Source organism: Hylobates moloch, unplaced genomic scaffold (assembly GCF_009828535.3).
Source record: "Hylobates moloch isolate HMO894 unplaced genomic scaffold, HMol_V3 SCAFFOLD_7, whole genome shotgun sequence".
NCBI lineage: Eukaryota > Metazoa > Chordata > Mammalia > Primates > Hylobatidae > Hylobates > Hylobates moloch.
The window spans coordinates 89,262,130-89,282,357 of record NW_026652282.1 but is presented as its reverse complement, the minus strand read 5'-3'; the positions used below and the strand labels follow the sequence as shown (position 1 = coordinate 89,282,357).

General features: G+C 38.1%; 1 protein-coding gene across 2 annotated transcripts in view; it reads left to right on the top strand.

Moving 5' to 3' along the window:
* NUP62CL (nucleoporin 62 C-terminal like) overlaps positions 1–20,228 on the top strand; it is a 146,587-nt gene that overhangs the window by 1,684 nt on the left and 124,675 nt on the right. The gene's annotated exons all lie outside the window — the stretch shown is intronic.

The window sequence follows — 20,228 nt, the reverse complement described above, 5'->3', positions numbered from 1 at the left end:
TTTTTTTTTTTTTATTTCTAGTAGAGACGAGGTTTCGCCATGTTGGCGAGGCTCCTGACCTCAAGTGGTCGGTATGCCTCAGCCTCCTAAAGTGTTGGGATTACAGGCATGAGCCAATGAGCTCCACTTGCAGTGTGACTATTTTAATTATAATTTTTTTAATATTCTTTTTCAGATTGTTCACTGTTAGTGTATATACATATAAATGATGATTTTTGTATGTTGCCCTTGTATCCTGCATCTTTGCTTAAATCATTTGTTAGCCCTATTTTTTTTCTTTTTTTTTGAAATGGAGTCTTGCTCTGTCACCTAGGGTGGAATGCAGTGACGCGATCTCGGCTCACTGCAACCTCCACTTCCCAGGTTCAAGAGATTCTCCTGCCTCAGCCTCCCAAGTAGCTGGAACTACAGGCGACTGCCACCATGCCCAGCTAATTTTTGTATTTTTTGTAGAGATGGGGTTTAGCCATGTTGGCCAGGAGGGTCTCAAACTCCTGACCTCAAGTGATCCACCTGCCTCAGCCTCCCAAAGTGCTGGGATTACAGACATGAGCCACCATGCCCAGTCTATTAGCCCTAAATTTTTAAAAAAGATTTTCTGTATATAAGATTGTGTCAGCAGGGCTCGGTGGCTCATGTCTGTAATCCCAGCACTTGGCCAAGGCAGGCAGGTCACCTGAAGTCAGGAGTTCCAGCCTGGCCAACATAGTGAAAACCCGTCTCTACTAAAAATACAAAAATTAACCGGACATGGTGGCCAGCGCCTATGTTCCCAGCTACTCAGGAGGCTGAGGTAGGAGGATGGTTTGAGCCAGGGAGCCCTAGGCTGCAGTGGGCCAAGATTGTGCCACTGCACTCCAGCCTTGGTGACAATGTGAGACCCTGTCTAAAAAAAAAAAAAACAAACAAACATGTCGTCTGCAAAGATGGTTTTACTTTTTGTAATTTGAATGACTTTTATTTTTCTTGACTAATTGCTCTCATTAGAACTTTCAGAACAATGTTGAATAGAAGTATTGAGAGCAGACATCCTTGTGTTGTTACTGATTCCTTTGGAAAAGCTTCCAGTCTTTCACCATTGAGTATGATGTGAGCTATGAGTTTTTCTTACATGCTCTTTATCAGGTTGAGGAATTTCACTTCTATTCCTAGATTGCTGAGTGTTTAAATCAACCTTACATTCCTGGGATAAATCCCACTTGGTCATCATATTATTATATAATTCTGTTTATATGTTACCGGATTCATTTTGCTAGTATTATAATTTGTTTAGTGTTTTGCTTTAATAATAATAAGGGATATTGGTCATTGGTTTTATTTTTGTGATGCATATGGGTTTAGTTTCAGGATAATACTTACCTCATAAAAATGTGTTAAGAAATGCTCCTTCCAAAAAACCAAACACCATATGTTCTCACTCATAGGTGGGAATTGAACAATGAGAACACATGGACACAGGAAGGGGAACATCACACACCAGGGCCTGTGGTGGGGTGGGGGGAGGGGGGAGTGATAGCATTAGGAGATATACTTAATGTTAAATGATGAGTTAATGGGTGCAGCACACCAACATAGCACATGTATACATATGTAACTAACCTGCACGTTGTGCACATGTACCCTAAAACTTAAAGTATAATAAATAAAATTAAAAAAAGAAAAAAAAAGAAACGCTCCTTCTTTTCTATTTAGAAGAGTTTGAGAAGGATAGGTGTTAATTTTTGTTTAAACACTTGGTAGAATTCACTCTTGAAGCTGTCTGGTCTTGAGGATTTTTTTTGTGGGAAAATTTTTATTATTAGTTCAATATCTTTACTTGTTCCAAGTCTATAAAGATTTTCTATTTCTTCTTGGGTCTGTCTTGTGTTTCTAGGAATTTGTCTATGTTATCTAGAGTATCCAATTTGTTGGCATTCAATTGTTCATACTATTCCCATATAATACTTTTTATTTCTATATAGGTTGGTGCTAATGTGTCTTCTTTTATTCTGATTTTAGTCATTTCAGTCTTCTGTTTTTGTTTTTGTTTTTATTGGTCAGTCTAGCTAAAGGTTTTTAAGTTTTGGTGATAAATACCAAAATTTGGTTTCATTCATTTTCTCTGTTTTTTTTTCTTTTTTCCAGATTTATTGGGGTATAATTGACAAATAAAAATTGTATGTATTCAAGGTGTACAATATGATTTGATATATGTATGTGTTGTGAATGATTATCACAAATTATTTAACACACCAATCAGTATAGTTACCATTGTGTATATGTGTGTGTATGTGGTTAAGACACAAAGAGAAATCTACTCTCTTTGTAAATTTCAAGGAAACAATGCAGTATTATTAACTATAATCATGATGCTGTCTATTACATTCCAGAATTTATTCATCTTTTTACTGAAAGTTTGTACCCTTCAGTGAACATCTCCCCATTTTTCCCACTCTCCAGCCCCTGGCAGCTACCATTCTACTCTCTGCTTAAATGAATGTGAGTTTTTTATAGCTAAATGTATTTCACTATATACCACGTTTCATTTATCCATTCATCCATCGAGGGACCCTTAGGTTGTTTCTTTATCTTGCCTATTGTAAATAATGCTGCAATGAACATGTGGGTGCAGATATTTTTTGAGATACTGATTTTCTTTCCTTTGGATGTATGCTTAGAGGTGGGATTGATAGATCATATGGTAATTCTATTTTCGTTTTTGGAGGGAATCTCCATATTGTTTTCTATAGTGGCTGCACCAAGTTACATTCCCACCAACAGTGTGCAAGAGTTCCCTTTTCTGCAAACCCTCACTAACACTTATTATTGCTTATCTTTTTAATAATAACCATTATAACAGGTGTGAGGTGATAGCTCATTGTGGTTTCAATGTGCATTACCCTGATGACTAGTGATGTTGAGCACCTTTTCATATACCTGTTGAGCATTTGTATGTCTTCTTTGGAAAAATGTCTATTTGGATCCTTTGCACATTTGTTTATCAGGTTATTTGTTCTTTTGCTATTGAGTTGAGTTCCTTATACATTTTGGATAAAAACACTTCATCAGATACCTCTTAGGTCCATGCCATTGAAACATTTGCCTCTGGGCCAGGCACAGTGGCTCACGCCTGTAACCCCAGCACTTTGGGAGGCCAAGGGGGGGCGGATCGCCTGAGGTCAGGAGTTTGAGACCAGCCTGGCCAACATGGTGAAACCCTGTCCCTACTAAAAATACAAAAAAAAAAAAAAAAATTAACTGGGCGTTGTGGTAGGTGCCTATAATCTCAGCTACTCAGGAGGCTGAGGTAGGAGAATCGCTTGAACTCGGGAGGCAGAGGTTGCAGTGAGCCGAGATTGCGCCATTGCACTCCAGCCTGGGCAACAAGAGCAAGACTCCATCTCAAAAAAAAAAAAAAAAAAAAAAAAAGAAAGAAACATTTGCCTCTGAATCTTTTTGAGAAACATCCCCTGGGGAAAAGCTGTTAGCACTGTGTTCCTGATAAAGGCACACTTTTCAAACCAGTCGTCCAGGGAGCCTCTGAACAAATCAAATAATGACAATTTGAGGAAAATGAGTTCTTCTCTGCTCCCCTTAGTACTAGGAATGTAACTTTTTATTTTCAAAGCTACTGCTGAGCTAGGGAGGAGGGAGTGGAATAGGACACATTAAAATATCACAAAGCTCACTCGTTTCTTACTAAGATTCAGTCACTTTTTCTGAATATGTGCTTCCCAGGTTGTTGCAAGACTTTGGTTAATTTCCAGAGTTCTGAAACAGTTGAGTCTAACCGTTTTTGTCAGTTTTTCATTGTTTTAATGGAGGAGTGGAATTTTGTAGTTCCTTTCTTTGCTATTTTCACTAACATCACTCCAGCAAATGTTTTAATAATGCACTTAGTAACGGGTTTAGAATCCCTTGCCCTTGACTTCCCTAACCCCCAACATCAAATTCTACCTTTGCTCCTGGGACCCTGCTAAAGAAAGTTGCAAACAGGTAAAGGTCAGGGTCTATTATTTATTTATGCTCTCCACCTCAGTTATGTTCTCCACATTGCAGTCTTTCCATTCCTCCCCTATTGACTACAAGTAGCTGTTCCAGATTTCTTCCACTCTCCTCAAGTCTTGCATACAATTCCTGTCTATCTCACTTTGTCCTCATGAATTCCACAATTCAAAATCTATTTGTATCTTATTTGTATTTCTCTTAGTAGCGGAGGTCTGAGGTCAGACCTCCTTAATTTAATTCCTGCCTTGATTTAATTCCTGCATTTATGTTTACTAGCTGCGTGATATTGAACAATTTACCACCTCACTTTATCTCAGTTTTCTCATCCTCAAAGGGTCAGTGTAAGGATTAAATAAAATAATCTATGTACAGCTCTTAGAACAGTTTCTTCAATACATCTTCGCTATCAGCATCATCATTATCATCATCATTATCATAATGTCCCCATTACTCCTATCTTTAAAGCATGTGTCTGTCCTCAATCCCAGTGTTAATCTGTGCTCTCTTTACCCCATCTCTTCTATTATTTGTACTGAAATGATTTCCTACCTTAAATATTTAGTACTGACTCCTCTACCTTGGCCTGAAACTCATTCAAGTATGCAGATCTTTAAAAATTCAAAAACAAAAGTAAAAGTAAAAATAAAATACAAAAAACAAACAGAAAACCTAATACCACTCTCTCCCACAAACTGCTAGTCCATCTTTTCCTTTCCTGCCAAATTTCTCCAAAGTTGCCTTTTGTTACTCATTGATCTCTTCCAATCTAGATTCTACCCGCCCACAACATTGCTGTAAGGCAGTGGCCTAATCCTTTAATTCAAATAACCTTTTCAGTTCTCATTCTCCTGATCTCACTATAATATCTAGCAGGCTTTACCTGGTTTCTCTTAACACTAACTTCTTCTGGGTCTTTGCCCATTTCTTCCTATGTTTTCATTCTGGCTCCTTTATTGGCACAAGGGTCAGTCTTCAGCTGCCTGTCTGCACTCTAGGGAGTGTGGAACATCTTCTTATGTCTTGTAGTTTTCACTAGTTTCGTTATACCTCTGTTCCAGCCCCGTTAGTGGGGGGCAAATTTAGTGCCTCAGACCTAAGTAAAACCTGTAAAAGCTATGCCAAGCAAGCCAGCTTTGGTGGGCTAGAATGTATAGAATCTATAGTGTCTTTTAGCATTACTCTTGGATTCCTATAACAGAATCTCTGTATCTACCCACTTCCATGCATCCTGCAGATGATTGACAGATTTTCCTGAAACATAAAAATAGTTAACAAGGTCATAGTTAGGAGGGGCAGGAAAAGTAGTAGGGGGAGGGGAAGAAGAAGAGGAAGAACAAGAAGAGGAAGGAGAAGTAGAAGAGGAAGAAGCAGCAGCAAAAGCTGCCTTATACATCATAATTATATAAACACAATTAAAATGCATTTTTATAACTTCATGCAGTTTTAGTAATATAGTTGCTAACATTTTATATTTAATTAACATAGGCTTTCTGAAAAGGTTTATTGCTAGGCTTCCTTTAATGAAGAGCTATTTGCGCTGGGCACAGTGGCTCAGCCTGTAATTCCAGCACTTTGGGAGGCCGAGGTGGGTGGATCACTTGCGCTCGGGAGTTTGAGACCAGCCTGCCAACATGGTGAAACCCCATCTCTACTTAAAAAATATAAAAATTAGCCAGGCGTGGTGGCCTGCACCTGTTGTCCCAGCTACCCAGGAGGCTGAGACAAGAAAATTGCTTGAACCCAGGAGGCAGGAGGTTGCAGTGAGTCCAGATCACACCACTGCGCTCCAGCCTGGGTGACAGAGCTAGACTCTGTCTCAGAAAAATAAAAATAAAAAATAAAGAGCTCTTTATATGTAGCCCTACCTTTTAAATAAAACAATACACATGCTAAAGTCTTCACAAAGTTAATTTCTTAATACGTTGAGGCACCATATCATTTTGTTTACATTATTTCATAGAAAACCAACGGAAGGTAAATTCTAGCTTAGTTCAAGTCAAACTATTTCAAAACAACGAAAATTTCCAAGTATTTTAAATGTAACTGAGGATTATGCTAGCAAGCTTTTCTGGGTCCTGGTTGCTCAATCAGTCCTGGATTTAAAAAAAATAAAAGAATACTTAGGACAAGTAGGAAGTGGGAGAATGCTAGCACAGTCAATGAGAGAAAGTGACAGTGATGCCTTGCCATACCAGGATTCAAAGATAATAGCTTCAAACCTGTGAAATAGTAAAGGTACAGTAGTCATGATGAAAATAGTCTGAGCCACAATTGAGTCCTAGGTCTGTCTTACTCTAGAGCCTATGCTCTTTAATTACTAGGTTATATACTGCCTCTCTTGTCTCTGTATCATGTCAATTCTCTGATAAAAATCTGGATTTACAGGATGAAGACAAAACTCTGCTGTCTTTCAAGCTCCGCCTTAATTTTTCCTCCACCTACCTAGCCAGTCTTATTCTCTGATAACCCCTAAAGCAATCATGCAATTTAGTCAGATGAGTTTCCATACTGTGCATCAAATCTGCCGTGTTCATTTCTTTTCTCTTTTCTTTTCTTTTCTTTCTTTCTTTTTTTTTTTTTTTAGGCAAGGTCTCGCTCTGTCGCCCAGGCTGGAGTGAAGTGGCCTGACCTCTGCTCACTGCAACCTCCACCTCCTGGGTTCAAGCGGTTCTCCTGCCTCAGCCTTCCTGGTAGCTGGGATTAGAGGCACCAGCCACAAGGCCCAGCTAATTTTTTTTTCTTTTTAGACAGAGTCTGGCTCTGTCACCCAGGCTGGAGTGCAGCGGCGTGACCTTGGCTCTCTGCAACGTCCACTTCCTGAGTTCGAGCAATTCTCGTGCCTCAGCCTCCTGAGTAGCTGTGATTACAGGCGTGCACTACCACACCCGGCTAATTTTTGTGTTTTTAGTAGACGTGGGTTTTCACCATGTTGGCCAGGCTGGTCTGGAACTCCTGGCCTCAAGTGATCTGCCTGCCTCAGCCTCTCAAAGTGCTGGGATTACAGGCATGAGCCACTGCGCCTGGCCCAATAAAAAATCAGTTTTAAAAAACAAGATGAAAAAATTGTGTCTACAGATGACAAATTATGTTGGTGTTCAGAGCAATAAGAGATCAAGGAAAGCTTCGTATAGCTAGGTCTTGATTTGGCTTTGAAGGATGGCTAAGATTTGAGAATTCCAGGTGAATGAAAGCCCAGAATTAGAAATGAACATGGCAGGCTGGGTATGGTGGCTCATGCCTGTAATCCCAGCATTTTGGAAGGCCAAAGAGGGCAGATCACTTGAGGCCAAGAATTCGAGACCAGCCCGGCCAACATGGCAAAACCCTGTCTCTACATAAAATACAAAAATCAGCAGGGTGTTGTGGTGCATGCCTGTAATCCCAGCTACTAGGGAGGCTGAGGCACAAGAATCGCTTGAACTCGGGAGACAGAGGTTGCAGTGAGCCAAGATCCTGCCATTGCCCTCCAGCCTGGGCGACAGAGCATGACGGTCTCAAAAAAAAGAAAAAAAAAAGATTTTTTATCGAGTTATACACATAACATACAATTCCCCTTTTTAGAGTATACAATTTAGTGGTTGTTAGTATATTCACAAAGATGTGCAACCATGTTTTGATTGCCTGCTCTTCACCCATTGGTGAGGGAGAGAGTCCCATCCTAGGGTTATGGGGATGGCCAAACACATGACACCTGTCACGGGCAGATGAGATTGATAGCAGTTTATTAATCACAGATACTCAAAGCCCATAGAATGACACAGCATGCTATACAGGCCCACACAGATGTTATATACTCAGGAACAGAGTGAGAGATCAAGTGGGTGAGGTGGGAGGTAGGTTTTGTAGTATCAAGAGGGCAAAGTGACCCTTGGTTTCCAAGAAAGGATGTGATTGGCTTGTTTGAATAATTCCACAGACTGGTGGGGACCTGAAATCTGCTACAGCAGTTTTGCCAAGGATGCTCGCAGTTGAACCATTAGAGCCACACCTTCCCTCCCATTTCAGACATCAAAGCAGCACATAATATTGAACCTTAATTTTAGGTCTTACACCACAAACCATCAACTTTTCTTTTTTTCTTTTCTTTTCTTCTTTCTTTTTGATGGAGTCTTGCTCTGTGGCCCAGACTGCAGTGCAATGGCACAATCTTGGGTCACTGTGACCTCTACTTCCCAGGTTCAAGTGGTTCTCCTGCCTCTGCCTCCTGAGCCACTGCGCCCTGCCGTGTCACCTTTTTCTATGTATAGAACCTTTTAATCACCCCAAAAACAATCCCCATGCTCATGAGCAGTCACTGCATGTCTTAGTCAGTTTGAGCTACTATAACAAAGTACCACAGAGTGGTGGCTTATAAAAAAACAGAAATTTATTTCTCACAGTTCTGGGGACTGAAAGTCTGAGATCAGAGTGCCAGCATGGTCACATTCTAGCAAGGGCACTTTTCCAGGCTGCAGACTGCTGACTTCCTCACATGTATCCTCACAAGGTAGGAAAGGAAGCTAGCTAGTTCTGTGGCCTCTTCTTATAAGAACATTTATCCCATTTGTGAGGCCTCTACCCTCATAATCAAATTACTTCCCAAAGGTCCCACTTCTTAATGCCATCACATTGGAATTAGGGTTTATACATCTGAATTTTGTAGGGGACACAAACATTTAGTTTGTAACACTTCACTTCTCTCCTCTTCCCAGACCTAGGCAACCATTAATCCACTTTCTGTCACTGTAGATTTGCTTATTCGGAGCATTTCAGGTAATGAGAATCATACAATTTATGGCCTTTGTGTCTGGCTTCTTTTTTTTCTAATTTTGCTTTTTTCTCATTTTTTTCTTTTTTGTTTATTTATTTTTACTTATTTATTTTTGTGTCTGGCTTCTTTTTAAAATTTTTTGATAATTATTTTTTCTTTATAGAGATGGGAGTCTCACTATGTTCCCCAAAAGGTCTTGAACTCCTGGACTCAAGCAATCCTCCCACCTTAGCCTCCCAAAGTGCTGGGATTACAAGCGTGAGCCACTGCAACCGGCCCTTTAAATTTTTTATTTTTATTTTTACTTTTTTAGAGGCAAAGTCTCAATCTGTCACCCAGGATGGAATGCAGTAGTATGATTGTAGCTTGCACTAACCTCAAATTCCTGGGCTCAAGAGATTCTCCTGCCTCAGCCTCCCGAGTAACTAGGACTACAGATGTGTGCCACCACACCCAGCTACTTTTTAATTTTTATTTTTTTGTAGAGATGGAGTCTTGCTATATTGCCCAGGCTGGTCTCCAGTTTCTGGCCTCAAGTGATCTTCTCCCAGTCAGCCTCCCAAAGTTTTGGGATTACAGTTGTTAGCTACCACAACTGTCCTCTGGCTTCTTTTACTTAGCATAATGTTTTTGAGATTCATTCATGTTGCAGCATGTGTCAGTACTTCCGTCCTTTGTGTAACTCTATAATAGTCCACTGTAAGAATCTGCCATGTTTTGTTTATCCATTCATCAATTGATGGACAATTGTGTTTTCCCCATGTTGGTTGTTATGAATAATAATTCTATGAATATTCATGTACACGTTTTTGTATGGACATATGTTTTCAACTCTTTTTTGCACATACCTAAGAGTGTAATTGCTGGATCTATAGAAAATATATGTTTAAACTTTTGAGGAACCTCTAGACCATTTTCCAAAGCATCATTTTACATTTTACTTTACTACACTAGCAAAATATGAAGCCTCCAATTTCTCCACATCCTTGCCATCATTGATTTTTTTCCATCTTTTTTATTATAGCCAGCCTATTAAGTGTGAAGCGGTATCTCGTTTTGATTTGTATTTTCTGAATGGCTATTGATGCTGAGGATATTTTCATCTGGTTATTTGCCATTTGTACATATATTTTTGGAGAAATGCCTATTTGAATTATTTGCCCATTTGGAAAAACTTTATTTTTAACTTTAGATTTATAGAAAAATTGAAAGATATTACAGAGAGTTCCCATATACCCCACTCCAAGTCTCTGCTATTATTAACATTTTTCATTAATATGGTTCATTTTCTATAGTTAATGTTCAATATTAATACAGTATTATTAACTGAAGTTATTTTGTTAAGTTACTAAAATTACTGTATTTATTAAAAAATACTTCAGACCAGGCACAGTGGCTCATGTCTGTAATCCCAGCACCTTGGGAGGCTAAGGTGGGAGGATTGCTTGAGGCCAAGAATTCAAGACAAGCCTGGGCATCATAGCAAGAGCCCCATCTCTACAACAAAAAGATTTTTTAAAAAATTAGCCGGACATGGTGACTCACACCTGTAGTCCTAGATACTCAGAAGGCTGAGGTGGGAGGATCCCTTGAGCCCAGAAGTTCAAGGCTGTAGTGGGCTGTGATCATGCCACTGCACTCCAACCTGGGTGACAGAGTGAGACCCCAACTCAAAAAAACATACTTCAGCTTTTACCTAATGATGTCTTTATTCTGTTCCAAGATGCCATTGAGGATAACACATTGCATTTAGCCATCATGTCTCCCTAAGCTCCTTTTGGCATGACAGTTTCTCATATTGTCCTTGACAATTTGGATGAGTACTGGGCAGGTGTTTTCTAGGATGTCCCGCTATTGGGATTTATCAGATTTCTCATTGTTAGATAGGGGTGAGGGTACTTACTGTGAGCATGACTCATCACTGTCGATGTTGATTTGTATCACCTGGCTGAAGTGGTGTTCGTCCAGCTTCTCCACTGTGAAGTTACTCTTTGTCTCTCATTTTCTGTAATGTACTCTGAAGGAAGTCTCTATGCACAGCCCATACTTAAGGAGTGAGGAGCTAAGCTCCACCTTTTTGAGAGTAGATTATCTATATAAATTATTTGGAATTTTTCTGTACAGGAGATTTGTCTCTTCTTCTTTATTTATTTATTTAGTTACTTGTTTATATGAGTATGAACACATGGATATTTATTTTATACTTTAATGAGTTATATTCCAATATTTATTTATCCACTTTTACCACTTCTATTCAACATTTTACTAGAGGCACTAGCCAGAGCAATTAGGCAAGGAAAAGAAATAAAAACCATCCAGATTGGAAAGGAAGACTAACTCTATTTTCCACATAATATAATTTTGTGCATAGAAAAACATTAACAAATAAATTTTTAAAAAAAGAAAAAGAAAAGCACAAAGAGGCCAGGCATGGTGGTTCATGCCAGTAATCCTAGCACTTTGGGAGGCCAAGGCAGGCAGATCACTTGAGGCCAGGAGTTCTAGACCAGCCTGGGCAACATGGCAAAATCCCATCTCTACAAAAAATATGAAAATTAGCCTGGCATGGTGACCGTGCCTGTAATCCCAGATACTCAGGAAGTTGAGGCATGAGAATCGCTTGAACTCAGGAGGTAGAGGTTGCAGTGAGCCAAGATTGTGCCACTGCACTCCAGCCTGGGCAACGGAGTGAGACCCTGTCTCAAAAATAAGAGAAAAAGAAAACCACAAAGAACGCTTTAAAAACTCTTAGAGCTAGAGACTGGGTGCAGTGGCTCACACCTGTAATCTCAGCACTTTGAGAGGACAAGGGGGGCAGATCACTTGAGGTCAGGAGTTCAAGACTAGCCTGGACAACAGGGTGAAACCCCCGTCTCTACTAAAAATACAAAATAATAATAATTAGCCAGACATGGTGGTGCACACCTGTAATCCCAGCTACTTGGGAGGCTGAGACAGGAGAGCTGCTTGAACCTGGGAGGTAGAGGTTGCAGTGAGCTGAGACCATGCAATCGCACTCCAGCCTGGGCAACAGTGCAAGACTCCATCTCAAAAAAACAAAAAATAAACAAAAAAACTCTTTCAGCAAATAAACAAGTTCAGCAAAGTTGTAGGAAACAGGATCAACATACAAAAATGATTTGTATTTCTATACAGGAGCAATGAACAATCTGAAAATGAATTAAGAAAACAATTCTACTTATAATAGCATTTAAAAATAAAATAGCTAGAAATAATTTTTTTAAAAGAACAGTATGTCTTGTGCGTGGAAAACCACAAAATATTGTCGAAAGGGATTAAAGAAAGCATAAATAAATGGGAAGACATTTCATGGTCATGAATTGGAAGACTTAATATTGTTAAGGTAGAAATACTACAAATTAATCTACAAATTCAACTAAAGCTCTATCAAAATCCCAACTGGTTTCATTTTTAAAAATTGGCAAGCTGATTCTAAAATTCATATGGAAATGCAAGTGACCTGGAAATGTCCAAACAATCATGAAAAAGATGAACGAAGAGGAACGAAGTTGGAGAAATCGCACATCCCAGTTTTAAAACTTTCTACAAAGGTACAGTAATAAAAAAGTGTGTGGTATTGGCATAAGGATAGTAATATAGATTAATGGGGTAGAATTGATAGCCCAAAAATAAAGCCATACATTTATGGCCAATTGATTTTCAATAAGGGTGCTAAGACTCTTCAATGTCGGGTAACAAATGGTGCTTGGACAACTGCACATACACGTGATCCTGACCTCATATCATATATAAAAATTATTTAAAGACAGATCAAAGACCTACATATAAGAGCTAAACCTACAACTCTTAGAAGAAAACATAGGTATAAAACTTTATGATCTTAGATTAGGCAATGATCTGGTATAAATTTTCATGACCTGGACTAGGCAACTGTTTCTTAGCCATGACACCAAAAGCACAAGCAACCAAATAAAAAATAGGTAAACTGGACTTTGTCAAAATTAAAAATATTTGCACTTCAAAGGACATTATCAAGAAAGTAGAAAGACAATGCATGGAATAGGAGAAAATATTAATATTTTCAAACTATATATCTGATATGGGACCAATATCTAGAATATATAAAGAAGCATTACAACTGAATAATAAAGTAACCCAATTAAAAATGGACAAAGAAAGAAGCCAATCAGTACCAAGGGGGACCGTGGTAAACCGTTCATGAGAAATCCGTGCCCACAATTCAATCACTTCACACCAGGCCCCACCTCCAACACTGGGAATTATATTTCAATATGAGATTTGGGCAGGGACACACTATATTACTCTCATAAGAGCTATATACTGTATAATTTCAATTATATGACATTTTGAAAAAGGCAAAACATAGAGACAATAAATGGAACAGTGGTAATGAGCAAAGGTTAGGGAGCTGATATAGTGTGGATGTGTATCTCTGCCCAAATCTCATTGAAATATAAGCCACAATGTCGGAGGTGGGGCCTGGTGGGAAGTCATTGGCTCATGGTGGCAGATTTCTCATGAATGGTTTAGCACTATTCTCCTTGGTACTGTCCTCATGATAGAGAGTGAGTTCTCATGAGATCAGGTTATTTAAAAATGTGTAGTACCTCCCCACTGTCTCTCTTGCTCCTGCCTTCACCATGTAACATGCAAGCTCCCTCTTAGCCTTCCTCCATGATTGTAAGCTTCCAGAGGCCTCCCCAGAAGCAGATGTTGCTATGCTTCCTGTACAGCCTGCAGAACTGTGAGCCAATTAAACGTCTTTCTTTATTAAATTACCCTATCTCCGTTTGTGTTTTTTTTTTTTTGAGACAGAGTCTTGCTCTGTCACCCAGTCTGTAGTGCAGTGGTGCTATCTCAATTCACTGTAACCTCCGTCTCCCGGGCTCAAGCGATTCTCCTAGCTCAGCCACCCGAGTACCTGGGACTACAGGCATGCACCACCACACCTAGCTAATTTTTGTATTTTTAGTAGAGACGGGGTTTCACCATGTTGGCCAGGCTAGTCTCGAACTCCTGATCTCGGGTGACCCACCCATCTCAGGCTGCCGAAGTGCTGGGATTACAGGCATGAGCCACTGCGCCCAGCCTCAGTTATTTCTTTATAGCAATGCAAGAATGGCCTAATATAGAGTGTAAGAAAATTCCCTCTATTTTTAATTTGTTGAGCATATTTGGCACAAAAGATGTTTAATTTTGTCAAATGCTTTTTCTGTATCTATTGAGATGATCATGAAGTAATTGTCCTTTATTCTATTAATATAGTATAGTATATTGATTGATATTTATATGTTGAACCAACCTTCCATTCCTTGGATAAATCCTACCTGGTCATGGTGTATGATCTTTTTTATATGTTGCTGGATTTCATTCGCTAGCATTTTGTTGAGGATTTTTGAATCCGTATTTGCAAGGGTTATTGGTCTATAGTTTTCTTTTCTTGTTGAGTGTTTTTCTTGTTTAAGTAGCAGAGTAATTCTGGGCATGAAACTCTGAAGAAGCTCTAACTGCATTTTGCTCCCTCTGCTGTTTTCCCAGCTTCTTGTTTTTACTCTGATTGAGGTCCACTGATTTTCAAAGCTATTGTGGAACTGGGAAGGGGATGAGGATGGGAATAGGGTAGGTTGAAATGCCACAAATTTTGCTGTTTTTACTCAGATTCAGCTATTTCTCTCGAATAAATGTACCCTGGATTGTTGTAAGCTTTTGGTTACATTTCCAGGTTCTGGAAATTTAATTCTTAGAGTTTTCACTTAATGTTCTGTTGCTTTACGGAGGAGAGGATTTTTGCAAGTTCTGATCCCACCATTTTCACTAATGTCCTGAAGTACACAATTTAACACTTACATATTGTCGCTTATATGTTTTCTTTTGTATTATGTGTGCTACTCGTGTCTTCTAAATTTAATTGTAAATTTTTTTACTGTATAATTCTGTATACCACCCCCACAGTGTCTAGCAAAAAAGTTGATTAATCAACTTTATTGAAATTGAGATTGAGCTTATTGTTTATGTCTTTATGTTGAACAGGTTGTATTTGGGAAAGAAAACCAGCTGTAATCTACAAACAGATTCCCTGGTTTGTGCAATATATCCAGCAAAATTGGAAGCACACCACTGGTGTGGATGACAAAAAATAGAGTTCAGAGCTGCAAAGGAAGACAGAGCTGTGAGGCTAGGATCAAAATCCTGTAGCTGACTTTCTCCTGTACTGACTTTTAAAAAAATTATTTTAATTTGACAGATAAGAAACAAAGAAAAAAGAAAAACAATAAAAAGAACAAAAATAAAAGAATAAATTAACAGATAACATTTTACATTTTTATTGTGTACAACATGATGTTTTGAAGTACATAAACATCATGGGATGGTTAAATCTAGCTAATTAATAAATGCATTACCTCACTTAGCTATTTTTGTGGTAAGAGTACATAACATTCACTCTCTTTACATTTTTTAAGAATATGTCACCATTAACTACAGTCACCTTGCTGTATTTCTCTTAAAATTTGTTCCTCTTCTAACTGTGATTTGTATCCTTTAATCAACATCTCTCCATCCTCCATCCTCACTGCTAATGACCCCAGCTTATGGTAACCACCATTCTACTCTCTACTGCTATGTGATCAACTTTTTTAGATTCCACATATGAGTGAGATCATGTGGTATTTGTCTTTCTGTGCCTGGCTTATTTCATTTAACATAATGTCCTCCAGGATCATACATGTTGTCACAAATGGCAGGATTTCATTCTTTTTATGGCTGAGTAACATTCCATTCTGTATATATACCACATTTTCTTTTCTAAATTTATGATTACATTTAAAAATTCTTTTTCTTTAAAAAATTGTTTTATACATAATAGCTGTACATATTTTCAGAGTACATGTGATAATTCAATATATTCATATAATCAAGTTAGGGTAATCGGTATATCTAGTACCTAAATATTTATCTTTTCTTTGTGCTATGAATATTTCAAGTTTTCTGTCCCACATATTTTGAAATGTACAATCGATTCATGTTAGTTATAGTCACTGTACTGTTCTATCGAACACCAGGTCTTACTTCTTCTAAGCGTATATCTGTACCAATGAATCAACCTCTCTTCATCCTCCCCTCTCCTCTACCCTTCACAGCCTCCAGTAACTCTCTCTCTATATAAGTATGTGGAGATAAGTACTCCACATACTTGCCAGTACTTATTATCTTTTCTCTTTTTGATAATGGCTATTTTAACTGGAGTGAGGTGATATCTTATTGTGGATTTGATTTGCATTTCCCCGATTCTTAGCGATATTGAGCATTTTTTCACATGCCTGTTGTCTATTTGTATTTCTTCTTTTGAGAAACGTCTATTCAGGTAATGCACCCATTTGTCAATTGGGTTTTTTTTGTTGTTGTTGTTGTTATTGAGTTGTTTGAGTTTCTAATATATCTTGGATATTAACCCCTTGTCAGATATATAGTTTGCAAATATTTTCTTCCATTCTGTAGGCTGTCTTTTCACTCTGTTAATTGTTTCTTTTGCTATGCAGAAACTTATTAGTGAGATGTAATCCCATTTGTCTAGTTTTGCTTTTGTTGTATGTGCTTGTAAGGTTTTATCCAAAAATATCCTTGCCAAGACCAACATCATGAAGTGTTTTTCTATGTTTTCTACTAGTAATTTCATAGTTTTGGGTCTTACATTTAAGTCTTTAATCATTTTGAGTTTAATTTTGTATATGGTGAGAGATAAGGGCCTAGTTTCATTATTCTGCATATGGATACCCAGTTTTTTCCAGCACCATTGATTCAAGAAACTTGAATCTATCCCTTTGTGTGTTCTTGGCACATGTGAACCCCAAAAACCTGAGCTAGGTCTCAGTCAATTTAGACAATCAGATATGCATTTATATCAGTGAGCAGAGGGATGACTTTGAATAGAATGGGAGGCAGGTTTGCCCTAAGCAGTTCCCAGCTTGACTTTTTCCTTTATCTTAGTGATTTTGGGGCCCCAAGATTTATTTTCCTTTCACAAAGGTAAGATAGATATGTCTGTTAACCAATACACTGGATCAGGCATTAGGTCCTGTGTATGATTTGTTATCTTATTGTCACAAAGTCTGTTTTGTTAGTCTTATGATCTCTATTTTAACATTAATGTTGGTCAGTTGTGCATAATCTCCAAAAAGGAGGGAGTATAACAAGGCACGTCTGACCTTCCTTCCCGTTATGACCAAGAATTCAGTTTTTAAGGTTTTTCTGGGATCCCCTTGGCCAATAGTGGGTCTGTCCAGAGAGTGGGGGGCTTAGGATTTTATTTTTAGTTTGTAGGTATATTTGTCTGTTTTTATGTCAGTAGCATGCTGTTTTTGTTGCTAGAGCTTTGTAACATACTTTGAAATCAGGTATTGTGATGCCTACAGCTTTGTTCTTTTTGCTTGAGATTGCTTTGGCTATTCCAGGTATTTTTTGGTTCCATACATATTTTAGTACAGTTTTTCCTACTTCTGTGGAGACTGTCATTGGTATTTCGATAAGGATTGCATTGAATCTGTAGATTGTTTTCAGTAGTACGGCCACTTTAACAATATTAATCCTTCCAATCCATGAACACAGTATATCTCTCCATTTATTTGTCTCTAATTTCTTTCATTGGTGTTTTATATTATTCATTGTAGAGCTCTTACACCTCCCTGGTTAAACTTACTCATAGCCATGCAGCCTGGGGTTGGGGGAGGGGTGAAGTGAGTAATGTAAAACGGCCTTTTCCATCCCCTTCAGTGTGTCTTGTTACGCTAAAACTAGGTGTTGTGATCTTGCACCTGGTTTCCTTAGCTCTTGTAAAGATTTTTTCATGTGTTCAAATTGATGTTTCTGTGGGGGGATGATTAATGGAGAGTCCTACACTGCCATCTCACTCTGCTTTTTAAAACACTACTTTTTTTTAAAAAAGTCACTACTGACTTTTTAAAACAAGCTTTTTAAAAAAAAATAATTTTTGACCCACAAGAAGTGGCCAAAATCATACAGAGTTTTCGTATTTCTTTCACTCAGCTTCCCCTCATGTTAATGTCTTGCATAACTATAGTACAATGATCAGAACTGAGAAATTAACATTGGTATAATATTAACTAAATTACAGACTTTATTTGGATTCCTTAACTGACCGTTAAAACCTGTAGTACAGCAAGAATTGAAGAGGACAACAAAAAGGAGGATGAAGAGAAGGTACTGCCTAAGGTTGTATAGGCCCAAAGGCATTTGAGAAAGAGGCAAGAAGTTGAAGCCAAAAGTCAGCACAGCAGTGTTGAGGGCCTTTTCCTAATTTGTCTCCCTGGGATAGTGGTGGAGGTTGTAATTTGTTTACGAAGGATGCCTTTTTTTTTTTTTTTTTTTTTACCTTTTCTTCAATAGGGTGGGGCTTTTCTTATTGGCATAAAGATTCCATGTTAACCTTGGTCTTGCCTTTCCCTGTACTGTGCGTTATCCACATGGAAAATGCTTTAAACAGAAATAATTATCTTTCTACCGGGTGTGGTGGCTCACACCTGTAATCCCAGCACTTTGGGAGGCCGAGGCAGGCGGATCACCTGAGGCCAGGAGTTCAAGACCAGCCTGGCCAACATGGCGAAAACCTATCTCTACTAAAAATACAGACATAAGCCAGGCATGTTGGTGGGCACCTGTAATCCCAGCTACTCAGGAGGCTGAGGCAGGAGAATTGCTTGAACCCAGGAGGCAGAGGTTGCAGTGAGCCGAGATCATGCCATTGCACTCCAGCCTGGGTGACAAGGGTGAAACTCCATCTCAAAGAAAAAAAATTACCTTTCACACACTATTCATCCATTCAATTCCCCCTCCTGAGTGTGGGAATATTCAATGTATTTAGGTAAAAGCACTGCTTAGGTTGAAATGTGTTTAAACCAAAAATTGTCTGAGAAAAGTCTCAACAAATTTAGAAAGTTTAGTTTGCCAAGGCTAAGGACGTGCCACTGACACAGCCTCAGGAGGTCCTGACAACATGTGTGCAAGGTGATCGGGGCACAGCTTGGTTTTATACACTGTAGGGAGACATGAAACATCAATCAATATATGTAAGATGTACATTGGTTTTGTCCGGAAAGGCAGGACAACTCAAAGCAGGGAGGGGGCTTCCAGGTCACAGGTAGATAAGAGACAAATGGTTGCATTTTTTTTTTAGTTTCTGATTAGCTTTTCACTGAATCCACAATTTACAGGAATAGTCGCTTATGCCTTAGTCTGGCTTATGAAACAATAGGGCAAACGAAGCAGTCAGGTATGCATTTGTCTCAGATGAGCAGAGGGATAACTTTGAGTTCTGTCTATCATTTGTCCACAAGGAATTTCCTCGTGGGCAAATTGTGAGGGAGATATGTAGCTTTTTTTATCTTTGTAGCTATCTTATTTAGGAATAGAATGGGAGGCGTATTTGCCTGACACAGTTTCCAGCTTGACTTTTCCCTTTGGCTTAGTGATTTTGGGGTACCAATATTTATTTTCCTTTCACAGGTGATACAGTCGTTTTTGCATGTGAGTAAGAAAGAAAAAGGCATTTAAACAGATTAGCAGGATAAGGAAAACTGGTTGCTTCCCATCACCTGTCAAGTTGGATGTTCATAATGAGGCTTCTGAAATTTGGACTGGTATAAATTTAGTGTAAGACCTGTTCACGTATGTGTGAAATGTACATATGTGAAATGTATTTTAAAGTCAAATAGAAACATTTAAAAATTATCTTGTCAGGGGAATTGACTAAAAGTGCATTGCACTCAAATTCCATTGCTTTATAATATATTACAAATCAGTAACTGCTCTTCTAGCAGCAAAATTTATGGATGATTTCATAGTAAAATTAAATGGGAGAAGGCAGAGTGTGACAGTAAATGTTTTAAACATATTTTATAATGTTCAACTCATGAGTTAAAAAGCCAAAAATTAATTGTTCCAAAACAAATTCCAGCTGGATACAGTTAAAAGTAAAAGATGAAATCTTAATACCACCAGAATAAAAATAAGTGAATAACCTAAGAATATGCTACAAAACATAAAAACTTCCTATTAAAAATACTAAACAGAATTAAAAGACAAAAAATCCTGTGAGAAATGTTTGTAAAATATGTTACAGATAGCTAACTTTACTATTCTTAATATATAAGAAGGTTTTACAAATCAATAGGAAAAAATTAAATACTCTAATAGAAAAATTAGCAAAAGACAAGAATAAATAGACCTCAAAACAAGAGCATAAATAGCCAATAAATGTATGATAAATTGTTCAACCTCATTAAGTATGTCAAGGAATAGAATTTGTAAAAATGATATAATGTTATTTTTTCTTATTAAGTTGTAAATCATTAAAAAGGATGATGTTATTCAGGGTTTCTTAGGGTGTAGAGAAATGCGTACTAATATGAGCCTTTGACAGGCAATTTGGCTAAATTTATCAAAATATTTAGAAATGTGCATATAGAGCAATTTC